The 13,587-nt window shown below is 46.8% G+C and overlaps 1 long non-coding RNA gene across 1 annotated transcript in view; it reads left to right on the plus strand.

Annotated features, from left to right (window-relative positions):
• Positions 1–6,677: 6,677 nt before the first annotated feature.
• The window catches only part of LOC107182371, a 20,350-nt gene continuing 13,440 nt past the window's right edge, over positions 6,678–13,587 (plus strand). Inside the window, exon 1 of the long non-coding RNA XR_001513093.1 lies at positions 6,678–6,759. This is a non-coding gene — a long non-coding RNA (uncharacterized LOC107182371). The remainder of the gene's footprint in view (positions 6,760–13,587) is intronic.

The raw sequence follows: 13,587 nt of genomic DNA on the forward strand, positions 1-13,587 counted from the left end.
GCGCCGTGCTCAGTAACCTCCTCCAGGTTCTGGCCGGCAAGCCTGCGCCCCCACCCCTCGGCGCGCCAGTCCTCGGACAGCGAGCACTGTTGGGGAGCCCTGGGCCTGAACAGGCCTCGGTCAGGGACACAGACCCAGCATGAGTGTGGGGGCGGGAGCAGAAAGGTGCCCAGCCTCGTTCCTGGAGGCCAGGAAGGCTGTCTGGATGGGGTGACCCTGACTTGAGTCCAGAAGCAAGATGTCTTGTCTTGCCATTCAGGTGTCACTGCTTCCCGGGGGCACTGAGCCTTCTCCCGCAGTTCTCTCCCGCAGTTCTCTCCCGTCCTCCTTTGCAAGGAGCTTTGTTTCCACCAGGTTCCTGGAAAAGGAGCAGCCAGGATGACTGAGGTAGCAGCTGTCCCACAAGCAGGGGAGTGGACTGCCTTCACTTGGGGCCCTTCCTGGCCCTCTCTCCACTCTCAGCCATGCACTCCAGGACATCCTTGAACAGCCTTTGCAGGGGCCATGGCGTGGCCATCTGGCTCTCCTGGTTGCATCCTGGCAGCAGTGTTTGCTTCTCCAGACTCTGAGGAGGTCCCTAGTTTAGTCATTTTTGGACAACCCGGTGTCCCCTCTTAGCCAAATTCTGGTCAGGGCTCTGTCCTCCGGAGACTGAGAGGCTGTGGCCTGAGATGTGCCTGGGAGTCACTAACACCCCCAGGAGAACTGCTGCTTGAGAGGCACAAGCTTAGGGTGGTCTAAAGAAAGCAGCACCCTTTGGGGTGGAACATGGATGCCTCTCTGGGAGATGGGGGGCTGCTGTCTGTTGAGCGTGCAGAGAAACACGAGTGGTGTGTGTAGCAGTGGTGTGTGTGAGTGTGTGTGTGGGGGTGTCCACACCCACAGAGCATCAGCCATTAGGCACTCAATCCTGTGAGGTGGAGCAGGTTTCCAGGGCCCACATGGGCAGAGTGGAAGGGGCAGCAGGAGAGTTGGTCGCTGGATGGTCTCTCAGAGGCTCTTAGGCCAGAGGCTCCCTAGGACTTGGATGGGGTGGCAGGGCTTGGAGAGTGGGGCAACCACCCCTATCACCGACCGAGGACTAGGTGCACAGCTTGACGGGTGGTCAGAGACTCCTCATCTGGACCCCAAGAGCGTTGTGAATGTAGATGGCACAGAGCTTTGCTGGGTGGGAGAGGGGACCTCAAGAGTCTGTGGAAGTTCCTACCCAAGGCATCTCATAGTGGATACCTGAAACTCCTCCTTAGACATTGCTTCCTAGGGACTGTCAATCCCCCTATCCCCCAAATCCTTTCATTGTTTTCTTCTTTACTTCCATTTGAGAGTGTATATCACCCGCTTCCAGGAGTGGTCCTCCTGAATATGAGTTTCCTAGCCCCTCCCTCAGCATCTGGGCATTTAGTCCATCTCCAAAAGCTTGTCTCACAGGGTAGCAGATGGGGTGGGGTGGCAGTGACTCTTCTAGGATCTGGTACAGGAACTTTCCCATCTCACTGTACAGTTTCTAAGGCAGGTCCAGGGTCCAGGGTCCCCACAGTAGGTTGTTGATGACATCTGTACTTAAGAGGATATCCGAGGCCCACTTCTGATAGGCCTAGGCTGGGCTGTGTTCCTGGAGACTAGTCCTTCTTAGGGGCCACACTGTGAGCTCACTCCTGAGGAACCCTACATCCGACCCATCCCCAATACTTTCTCCAGGAAGCCCTCAGAATTTTCTTTTCACTCTTAATGGCCTTGCTCCTAGGGGATCGCTACGTTGCTGAATCTCTATCCTGCTGGGGCACTAAGTCATAGGCAGTTACAGGGCCTGGGAGCCCTCTCCAAGGTGGAGATAGTGGTAGCTGGGTCATGCCTCACCTCTGCCCTCGTGGCCTTCACTTGCTCACTGCACATCCCACCAGGCATCTGTGCTTCTGGGTATAACCAGGCTGCTCATCGCAAGCATTCTTTATCCACTCAACAAATACGTATTGAGTACTTTCTGTATGCCACGGCCTATGTTGGAATCAAGAGATCCGTGGGGGCATGGGCAGTGTCTATCTTATTTATGTATGTTTCCCCAGCACCCAACAGAGAGCCTGGCACACAGAAGGTATTAAAAAAAACATTTGCTACTAACAATATTATCACTACTATGGGAATTCTTATCTCAGCTCACCCCTTGGCCACAGCCCAGAGAAAGGCAGGGAGGGCATGAGGAGGCCAAGGACAGGGAAGACTTTAGCTTTGCTGCCTTGGAGACCACACCCAGTGGCCCTGTCCTTCAGGAGAGCCCCAAGTGTATCAGGGCACTGTGCCCAGGTACTCTGTGCCCAGCCAAGTCTGTCCAAGGTCAGAAGAAACCACAGTGCGTTTTCCTCAATGGGCTGGCAAATTCCAGCAGAAGCAGATGCCCTTGGGAGGTGGCCTTGAGGCTGAGCCTAGGGAAGGAGAGGGAAGGGCGAACAGGAACAACCTTAGGTTGAGGTTAAGGCCAACTCAGTGGACTGCCCAGCCTTCGGTGGGGGGTGGGGTGAAGTTGATGGAGCAGTCCTTGAGAATACCTTCCTGTGAGGTATTAGGCCAGGGAACTCAGACCCAGCCCTGCCCTGGCACAGTGGCCAAAACTCTCTGGGTGGAGTCTGGCCCATTTAGGGTCAACTACTAGGGGTCTCCTTGAAGGCCCAGCTCCTTCCTCCTGGACAATAGCCTGGATTCCAAGGGGATTGGAATCCTTGATGGGCTTTCCTCTTCATGGGATGCCCAGTCCAATCCAGGCTCCCAGAGGGCAGCAACAGAAGAATCTGAGAAGCCCCCATTATTGTGTTGCCTGTCTAACCCAGCTCCAGGTCCCAGGGCGTCTGGCCACCCAGGGATCTGCTCTCCAGGAGGCCTGCTGGTCAAGGTTAGAGCCTGTGAATCTGTGGGATGGAGGGATCGGGGGCAGGGCTGGATGGGGCAGCCTTCTACAGGGCTAGGACTTGGCCCTACAGTGACAGGGAGCCAAGGCAGGTCCTAGGTAGTGTTTGAGGGGCTCTGAAAGACAATCAGGGGCATGGACACCAAACCACATCCAAAAGGAAGGTGTGGGGTGCTGTAGCCTGTGAGGCAGGTTGAGGGCTGATGCCCCACATATCCTGGGATGACAGTCAGTCAAGGAGGCAACAAAGCTGGCTTTTGAGCTGCGTGTGTGCAACAGAACACACAAGGGAGGGTGTGTCTGTAACAAAGGGAGTTTCCAGGCTCTAGTTTTGTGCCATTTGATCCCTCAAAAAACATTTATTGAGTGCCTGCTGTGTGTCTAGCCTAGACCTGATGGACGAGCATTGGAACTGTGGTGGGGACTCCCCACACTGCTGCTGCCCTGCCTCCTCTGGGGACTGAGAGGCCAGAGGCTCTAGAGGAGCGATTCTCAACATGTGGGTCGCGACCCCTTTGGGGGTCGAATGACCCTTTCACAGGGGTCAGCTAAGACCATCGGAAAACACATATATAATTACATATTGTTTTTGTGATTAATCACTATGCTTTAATTATGTTCAATTTGTAACAATGAAAATACATCCTGCATATCAGATATTTACATTACAATTCATAACAGTAGCAAAACTACAGTTATGAAGTAGCAATGAAAATAATTTTATGATTGGGGGTCACCACAACATGAGGAACTGTATTAAAGGGTCGCGGCATTAGAAAGGTTAAGAACCACTGCTCCAGAGGGAGGCAGTCTCTGAGGGTCCCAACAGGGACAAAGCTGATTGTGACAAATGGAGCCTAGTTACTGGCCCTGAGCCAAATTCCAGGGCCAACACAAACACAGAACCAATTCCCACCAGGAAACTGCGCCTTTGGGAGGACGAGTGACCACCCCAAGCTCACATAGCTTTTAAGCGGTTGATCTAAGCTTCTAAACAACGTTAGACCCCGTGTTGGTGACTTTATACTCTGCCCCTCGCACCAGGAACTAGACGTGTCTCAGTCATCTGCAATCCCCAACAGCAGCCCTGTCAGACCTGCTTTGTCGCTGTTTTCACAGAGAAAACCTGTCTGCGCTGGGGCCCAACAAAGGGACTGCCAGACAGCAGGGTGGAGGCTGGTTTACCCAGCTGCGCCCCAGGAAGCCCGGGCCCTGAGGCCTGAGGGTGGGGGGTTTTGGGAGGAGTGGCATCTCACACAAGGAGGTAGGCAGCAGGCAGGTGAGAGACAAAGGAGGCTCATCCCAGTCCAGGCAGGGAAATGACAGAACAGGCGGCCCATGTGATCGAGTGCTGTGCGACTGGGGGCTCAAGAGGCAGTTTTCACTGGCACTATGATCTCCCCATGCCTCAATGGTACCTCCATCCTTACCCTCCCTCCTACTTCTCTTTCAGGCTAGAGGGTGTAGGCCAAGCATGTCAAACTCAAAGGCTAACACAGGCAAAATAAACAAGGTTCAAGTTTATGTGGGTCACAAAAAAACAAAAGCTTCAATTTTCATAGAAACGTAGGTTTATTTCGATAGAGACATGCTGAATACAAAGGGCTGCAATAAATGAGTCATCATTAACATAAAATAATAGGACATTTCAATAAAAATTAGTATTTTTTCTTGAATATTAACTTATCAGACACTGAACAACTGCACAAATAAATAAGCGTAACACAAATAAACCTATTTTTCTTGTTCTCTGAAAGCGAAGTATTTCCTGTTGCGCACACCAAATAGGTCAGTAGAAGACTAATGACATGGCAATCAGCTGCTAAAATATTCGCTGCTAGTATTAGTGGAGAGAGATGATGCACCTGTGTGTAAGGCACGTAAGGAAAATTAACGCAACACGATTATCGTAATCAGTTATTAGCAAACATTGTAGTTCGTTATTAATAATTATGTATAACAGGATATTGTAAAGATTAAGTTAGGAAGTTTTTATGAAAACGTTTCTTACATACCGTTATATTGGCTGGGCCACAAAAATACTCATTGCGGGTCGCAAGTGGCCCGTGGGCCATGAGTTTGACATGCTTGGTGTAGGCAGCCTGTTCTAGGTCACTCAGCTTCCTGTAGCCCCCAAATAGAAGTCCAATCCATTGGTTCTCAGGTTTCCACCTTCCCCTGATAGTTGAAGAGTTCTAGCAGCCGGCCACGCTGGTCTCTATGTAGAGAAGGTGCCTCCAGCCCTGACTGGTTTGGCTCAGTGGATAGAGCGTCGGCTTGCAGACTCTAAGGTGCCTCTTTTACAAATCACTCCTTCAGGTAGAGAAGCAAAGGGAACAGGGAGCAACTGGACTATGTGCTCATTCGGTGCCTTGGACACTCACAGTCCTGGCCTGACCATCGCCATCTCTGGGTCAAGCAGGGGACAGAACCCTGCTCTTCTCGGCCCCGGGAGAGAAAAGTCTGCAGGTGCAGTTAAGGCTCTACCAAAAGCAGAGGGTTGATGAAGAGGAAACGAGCATGGGATGCAGCACAGGAATCCAATTACCAAGGCTCCTCAGACACATGGCTAGTCGTCTGTCAGCTTGGGACTGACTCCTGGCACAGCTTAGCCCTGCCCCAGGCCACCTATCTAGAGACACCTACGTTCAGCAGCGGCCTGGCAAGGACACTCTTGTCTCTTGGCTGAGGAGCCCTTTCCACTTCCTGGCACCAGACTGGCATCCAGGGCCACTCAGAGGGCTGGAGAAATCTAGGCCATTTCCATATTTCTAGGCTCTCAATAAAATGCAAATGGAGGAAATGTGAAAATAGTGTTTTCAGAATTATAGCATATGCACCAAAAACAAGCAACCATCAAACAATCTAATTAAAAATTGAGCAGAGATCCTGAATAGACACTTCTCCAAAGAGGACATACAGATGGACAATAGAGATATGTAAAGATGCTCAACATCACTAATCATCAGAGAAATGTAAATTAAAACTATAATAAAATATCACCTCACACCTGTCAGAATGGCTGTCATCAATAATTCAACAAACAGCAAGTATGGCAAGGGTGTGGAGAAAAGGGAACCCTCGTACTGTTGGCGAGACTACAGATTGGTGCAACCACTATAGAAAGCAGTATGGAGTCACCTCAAAAAATTCAAAATAAAACTGCCTTATGACCCAGTGATTCCACTCCTGGAGGTACAGCCAAAGAAGCCTGAAACGCTAATTTGAAACAATATATGCATTTTGTTCATTAAAGCATTATTTATAATAGCCAAGATATGGAAGCAGCCTAAGTGCCCATCAGTAGATGAGGACCCAGTGATTCCACTCCTGGAGGTACAGCCAAAGAAGCCTGAAAATTTGAAACAATATATGCATTTTGTTCATTAAAGCATTATTTATAATAGCCAAGATATGGAAGCAGCCTAAGTGCCCATCAGTAGATGAGTGGATAAAAAAGTGGAGGAATATATATATATTACTCAGCCACAAAAAAGAATGAAATCTTATTATTTGAGACAGCATGGACGACCTAGGGGGTATAATGCTAAGTGAAATAAGTCTGTCAGAGAAATACAAATACCATATGATATGTGGGATGTAAAGAACAAAAGAACTGAACAAACAAAACTGAAACAGACTTATAGATACAGAGAACATACTGATGGTTTCCAGAAAGAAGTAGGGGTTGGGGGATTGGGTGAAAAAGGTGAACGAACGGGTTAAGAAGTACAGATTGGTAGTTATAAAATAGTCACGGGGATGTTCAGTGCAGCATAGGGAATATAGTGAAGAATATTGTAATAACTATGTATGGTGCCAGGTGGGAACAGGAAATATTGGGAGGAGCACTTTGTGAAGTACATGATTGACCACTGTGCTGTACACCTGAAACTAATACAAAATAATACTGAATGTAAACTGTAAAAATGAAGATATTTATTTAAAATAGAAGGATATGAATCTGTGTTATTGCAGTTTTCTTTTTTCATATATGAAGCCCTTTTGGAAGTTGTATAACTTTTTCATTTTGTAGGAGAAAAGCACTGAAGCACTGGCTCAGACATATGTAGGTTTGAACCCTAGTCCATCACTGTATGAACTTGACACATACCATTTCTAGCCTGTTTCCTCAGTGAGGTAATTCAGATAATACTAACTACTGGAATTGGCATAGTAAGTCACAGCACCAAATAAATACTCACTGGTTACTTAGAAATAGTAGCTATTATTATAATGATTCATTCATACAACAATATTAAAGGGTCATTTAAAAACCAAGCACTATTTAAGGTACAGAGAATAAGGCCAATTTCATGGAATCCTAGTGTTTGTGGAGACTATAGTCTTTTAAATTGTTGGTATTCAGGTTGAGTGGAGCCAGCAAAAATAGACAAGAGTTTGTTTGAAGATCATTGGTTATCCCCTTAGCTTCCTTATGTTTCCCGACAAAATGCCCTAATAAGATCATATAATCCCAACCTCTCTCACCTTGTAACCGCAACATTAAGTGATGGTGTCGTCATTCCCCTGAATAGAGAACACCTTAGGGTGGGAGGGAGAGGAACATGTAGCTGTCGGTAGAATAGTGGGTTATTTATTATCTAGGTGTGGAGTGGTTGTTATTGTTGCTGTCGGTGTTGTGGTTGTTTTCTAACCTTTTTGCCTGTTTGTGTTTAAAGTGATAGTCATACCATGCTGACGTTCTGCTTTGGAAAAAATATTTTCAATACCTGTAAAATATTTTCAGTACCATTTTCATAAGTAGGTAACTATCTCCCTACACCTATTGGCTTGGTAGGGCAATAGAGCCAAAGCTGTTTCCTCCCATTGACTATTAGTACACAGCGCAGTCTGCTGTTTTTATTCTTCCATAGCAGAAGGGTAAATGTGCAAAAAGCTGGAAAGTGTATTCTTTGGCAAGTAAAGAAAACAGAGGTTTATGCCCAATTTCCAAAAGAATCCTATATAATAAAAACCCAGCAACTGTAATGGCAGAATGACCATAATGACCAGAGACCGGATGACCATGGTCCCACGCCCCAACCAGCCTCACCCCCCAATAGGGACTCCCCAGATTGGGAGTGGGGCCAAATGGCAAACCACCCCTGGCCCCTTGCCCTGGCAGGCCTCACCCCCCCAGCGGGGCCCCCACCCCGATCTGGGGCCCTCACCCATGCAGCAGGTCTCTATCCTATATAATAAAAGGGTAATATGCAAATTGAGCCTAATGGGACAGGTTGGCCAGTCACAATGAAGCACACTGACCACCTCTTGGTCCCTTTCCCGCTCTGGCAGGCTTCCATCGCCCGATGGTGAACAGGGAGGGTGGTGGCAGGGGGCGGGGCCAGCTGTCAGCAGCTGGGGAAGATGGCCCTGATCACAGGCCAGGCCTAGGGACCGTACCTGTGCATGAATTTCGTGTGCTGGGCCTCTAGTCTCATTATAACTGATTGAAATTGTATGAAATTTTATTTAGTAAAGAAGTGTCTGGGAACAGTCTGGGGCTAAATATTACATGTACATAAATTTTAAGTGAATTAAACTTTTAAGTATACAAAAGAAGGTTTGATAAAGTATATAATAAACAACTCACATATTAAATATATTTTTCCCTGAATGGTGTTACTCTGTGTTTTTTACTTTTTATATACCTTTATGCCTTTATATATTTTCCAGGGTCACATTCCAACAACAATAAAGCATGCACAATCTTTATAATGAGAAAAAGATTGTAAAAAGAAACAAAAGTAATATATACATGACATCTTTATTTTTAGAAATTACTTTAAATTAATTTTATATGAGCCTTTTCAAAAAAAATGTGTGCCCTTAAGGTCAGCTCAGAAACAGGCTGGGAATCCATCACCTGCTCTAGTTTCCCAAACTTCCCTCATTTGTACTGTTATATTGTCAATCAGTGAGCTAAATACAAGAGACCTTAACAAGCCAATTAATTAGGAGTCTTTATTAATGTCAGCGGGCCCAGAGGGAGATATCTCCCAAATTTCTGAACAAAAACATGGAGGAAGCTTTCCCTATTTATATCTTTCCCAGTCATTTGTCTCCCAAATATGGGGGTTCTGGACCTTCTGCAGATTTTACAAAGAGCTCTGTGTAAGTTATTTTTGCAGGCAGCTTGTAACCTTGAGCACATAACTAATAAACACCTGGCATGAGAGTATGGGAGTAGTATCAGCCCCTTATGTCAGATAGCTAGCCTGCAAGATCAGACAGCTAAGTTTATCATCTCTATTATTCAAGCTAAAAAGCAACATTAATTCACAGAACAAGGCACTGTCTAAAAAATAACAGAGTTGATTACTTAGAACAAGGAATCATTTAAAAACAGCAGAGGATTTTAAACAGTAATTTTACAAAATAAAGATTATTATGCTTCAGTACACCAACTTCATGCTTTTTTGCCAAAATCTGTGTATGACCTTTATCATATATATTTTAAATTTTATCTTTTTTTACTTCAAAACATTGAAAATGAAATAGTATATCCCAATCCCACCTGGAAAATGGTGATAATTTTCCATGAGAAAAGGAAAGCATCAAATAAATAGAATTCACATAATAACATTAAATTCCAGCCAAATACCATTTCTCATTCAAAGGTTCTGATCCTGAGGTTTGATTTCTTTTTGTTTAAAAAGAAAGTTTACCAAGATCTTGAGGGGGTTAAAGATAACCCAGCATCACACTGTGAGTTTCTCTTTGTAACAACTAGAAATGCTAAATTAGACTTGAAACGTGTGCATCTATATTAATCTTGAGGCCCTTGCATGCTGCCTGGGTGAATTGTCGTCCTCTCTTGCCCTCTGGCAGGGTGAATGGAATTCCTCCCTTCCACACTGGCTGGGTTGGGCCGCCCACTGTCCAGTATTGTAAACATTTATATCGGTTTCACTTGTGTTCTTTTGATTCACTGCTTGTCGGTGTTTGATGTACAGCATAGGAATTTTAAGAAAAATCTGAAGACTCTTCTAGCCACCCCCTGCCAGCCTGGCTGTGGTCAGAGGAAGAAGCTGGGATCCCCTCATAAGGCTGCCCAGCTTGAAGACAGCTTTCTTTGGTTGTCCCCCCCGGGCTCCACCACAGCTGCTGGTGCCGTGGGTGGCGGGGGAGGGCTGGGCTCAGAGTGTCAGTCCTTAATTCTAGACTGCGTCAGGGCGTTGTGGCCATGCTGGCTGGGTGAGAGTGGTCCTCCTCTCTTGGGTGCTGGCTGGGTGAGAGTGGTCCTCCTCTCTTGGGTGCTGGCTGGGTGAGAGTGGTCGTTCTCACCTGCAGTCTGATTGGGTGCTCCCTTGCATGCTGCCTGGGAGAGTGGGCATATTTGACCCCTTCTGGCCTGAATCTGCCCTCTACCTCAAGCCTTCACCACACTATTATCTATGTCTATGGGTTATGCATAGGCCTGAGTATTGAACAATGTTTGTCATACATATACAAAATATATAGCCTCATTTGAATATAACTTCAAAGATTTAAAGTCTGGGCTTTCTGGCCCTTCTCCTCAGGATGGAACTCCACAGAATCCCACTCTGCTTGAATTTCTCACTGGTGTGGAATAGGCCTCTGTCCTCTGCCTCTGAGGGATCATGGGGACAATGAGATTGGGGGAGGCAGCGAAGCTTCCTCAGGAGTCCCATTAGCATAAGGCTGTCTCCAGCCTGTCCTCCCAGACCATTTACCCAGCCACCTCCTTTCTATCTCTTATGGCCACCCTCTCTCCTGCAGCACTAGATCCTTTAGTCACCAATTGGTCTTGGTGAAGTACCCTGCCCAGTGGTGCCCAGCACTGCCCAGTGGTGCCTTCGTGGCTGAGTCACAGGTTGGCAGGGACTATTTAGACTGACCTCACCTCCGGACCTGGCTGTGGAACATCCCGGCCATGGCCACCTGGTGTGAGCTGGCCGCCTGTGTTGCTGGGAGAGTGGAACAGAGCTGTGCCACCAGAGTGTAGCAGCTGCCAGCTGGCCCTGGGTCTGGGAATCCAGGTGCAGGGGGCCACAGGGATTAGAGCAGAAAGAGCCAGATCCAGGCCTGTGGGGAAAAATGGGCTGGAGTAGGGCCCATGAGTCAGCCTCATGTCCTGGGTGGCTATTTTCTTGGCCTCCAAGAATCTTCCAAATTCTTTCTCACTTACTTTCCATTCCAAGGCCAGGACCATAGCTGTGCAGACCAAGTGCTGGGGGTTGAACTCCACACACCCACATTTCTCATACCCACCCACAATGGCAAGAGCATGGGTGTTACATGAGCCCCACTGAGAGGATTCCTGATCGGATTGTGTGCTACCTATGAGGTCACCCTATTTGTGGGAAGGTGGACTTGCCTAACGATCAGGAGGGGACACATCCTCCCACATGAGAAGCCAGGATTGCTCCAACAGAATGTATAATGAGGAGTTTTGTGTGCTGAGAGTTAAACAAGGATTGTCTCATCTCAGGGAAGAGGAAGGGGAAATGGTGGATCTGGACTAGAGATGCATTGGGATGGGCTCTGCCCAGAACTCTGGGACCAGCAAGCCCCGAGAAGTAGTTGTGTCTAGGATTAAGACAAGCTGACCACAAAGAGCTGCGATCCTGGGCATTAAAATGTGAAGCATCGTTGGCCCAGAGGAGGAGCACCAGCATTCTTCCTCAGAGAACCGTGACGTTCCAGAGCGAGAGGGTTGGAGAGCTTCCACATCCCTGTGAAGATCTGTTTATTATCCTAACACCAAGACAACCTCTGCAAAGAAAATGGCAGGTCCATCTAATTTGTGAATATAATAAATATACTTCCACATTATGTTAAAACTAGTGGCCCGGTGCATGAAATTCATGCACAGGGCGTGGGGTTTCCCTCAGCCCAGCCTACACCCTCTCCAATCGGGGACCCCTTAGGGATCAGGCCTAAACCGACAGTCAGACATCCCTCTGGCAATCTGGGACCGCTGGCTCCTAACCGCTCACCTGCCTGCCTGCCTGATCACCCCTAACTGCCCTCCCCTGCCAGCCTGGTTCCCCTGCCGGCCTGCTCTCGCCCCCCAACTGCTCTAAAATTCCCACTAATGTCAGGATCCAAACAATACCCCTTTCATTAATATTGTGCAGTGTTTCTCTGGAGGTCCTAACTGGGACAATAAAGGGAGGGGAAAAAAAGGATAAGTAGATGAAATAAGTATAATAAGTAATAGAAAGAGTCAAAACAATCATTATTGGCAGATGATATTGTTATTGTGCCTCCAGAAAATCCAGGAACGTCCAGAAAACCTCCATGCAGATTCCTCAAGCTCCTTCTCCATGAAGCACCCTCATCTCTGATACCCTGCCCCACCTCAGCCTCCGCTATCTCTGATCTCTGTTCTTCCTCCCAGTGAGACCTTTGCTTGCTTTGGGTTTCACTTCCCTCTGCCATAGTTTTGAAAGTGCACCGGACAAAGGACTTGACTGAATATGGACTTCACCTTGTGTATTTCCTTTCTGTCAAGGATGAAAGCTATTATATGCCCGATGCCTGTAATCAGTTCCTATAAATCTTTTATCTAGTTTTACCATTGCTTGTGGTGGGGAAATAAGTTTATGACCAATTCCTCAGTCATGATTGGAATCCAATAAAAGTTTAAAAGGAAAAAAGGACAGGAAAACAAGGAGCCCTAATTCAGGATGTGGATCTGATGCTACACATGCCCAAGAATCTAAGCTGTAGCTGAAAGTAGCTGGGCCAGTTGGGCCTACCCACCCTCTTTCTAATTTGCCGTTAGAATTGGACTGAAACAAAACAAAACTAAACTAAACCACACACAACAGCACTTCCAGTTCTAGATATGATGGTAGGTTGTATCAGACTAACCCTCCTGCAAAAATAAAACAACCTACAAAAATTGGACAAAATATATAAAACAACTATTTGAGAGCATTGAAGAACAACTGATACAGGTAAGAATTGAAGGATTATGATCCCTAAGGAAAAGGAATAGCCTGTAGTGAGCTCCACATTTACCCTGACTTCTTCCTGGGGACATTCCTCACATTGTTATATGAGGGAATAAGGACCAAGAAGAAAGCATCCACTTTAATAGACTGAGGATAGAGGGGTTAAAGTTCAGGGATACCAAAGAAGCTGGAACTTGGGGAGGAGGGGCGATTATAGAAAGAGGAAACAACAGAGAAGGAGCCCGATAATTGTATACACATTCCTCTGAATTTATTGGCCTAATTATGAACAGCAACTTGGAGACTAAAGAACTGAGCAGAGATTTTAGCAGTGACAAAGTGCTTGGGAGACAAATTGGAAATCAAATCCTGCTCAGGTGGAGAGGCCTTGGTAAATAGCCGTATTTTTAGCTGAGTCCTAAAGAGTCACACCCTAGGAGATAGGGCCACATCTTGGGAATGAGTTATGCGCTAGGACAAGACCCCCGAGCTACACTAGCTAAGATACAGCATAAAACCAAGCCTCCACAGGAGGAAGGGGGTCTATGAGCAACCTGCCTGCCAGGAGACAACTCAATTCTCTTTCTTCTGGATGAAGATACCATCACCTAGAGCTTTACCAATTTTCACGAAATGTGTTTTATTCAATATAAAATTACTAGTGGCCCAGTGCATGAATCTGTGCACATTGAAAGGAAATTAATTAGAAGAAAGATTTGTGCGGTAATTACGTCACTGCGAAAAATTAAATGTCAAAAT

Source organism: Myotis davidii, unplaced genomic scaffold (genome assembly GCF_000327345.1).
Source record: "Myotis davidii unplaced genomic scaffold, ASM32734v1 scaffold456, whole genome shotgun sequence".
Lineage (NCBI taxonomy): Eukaryota > Metazoa > Chordata > Mammalia > Chiroptera > Vespertilionidae > Myotis > Myotis davidii.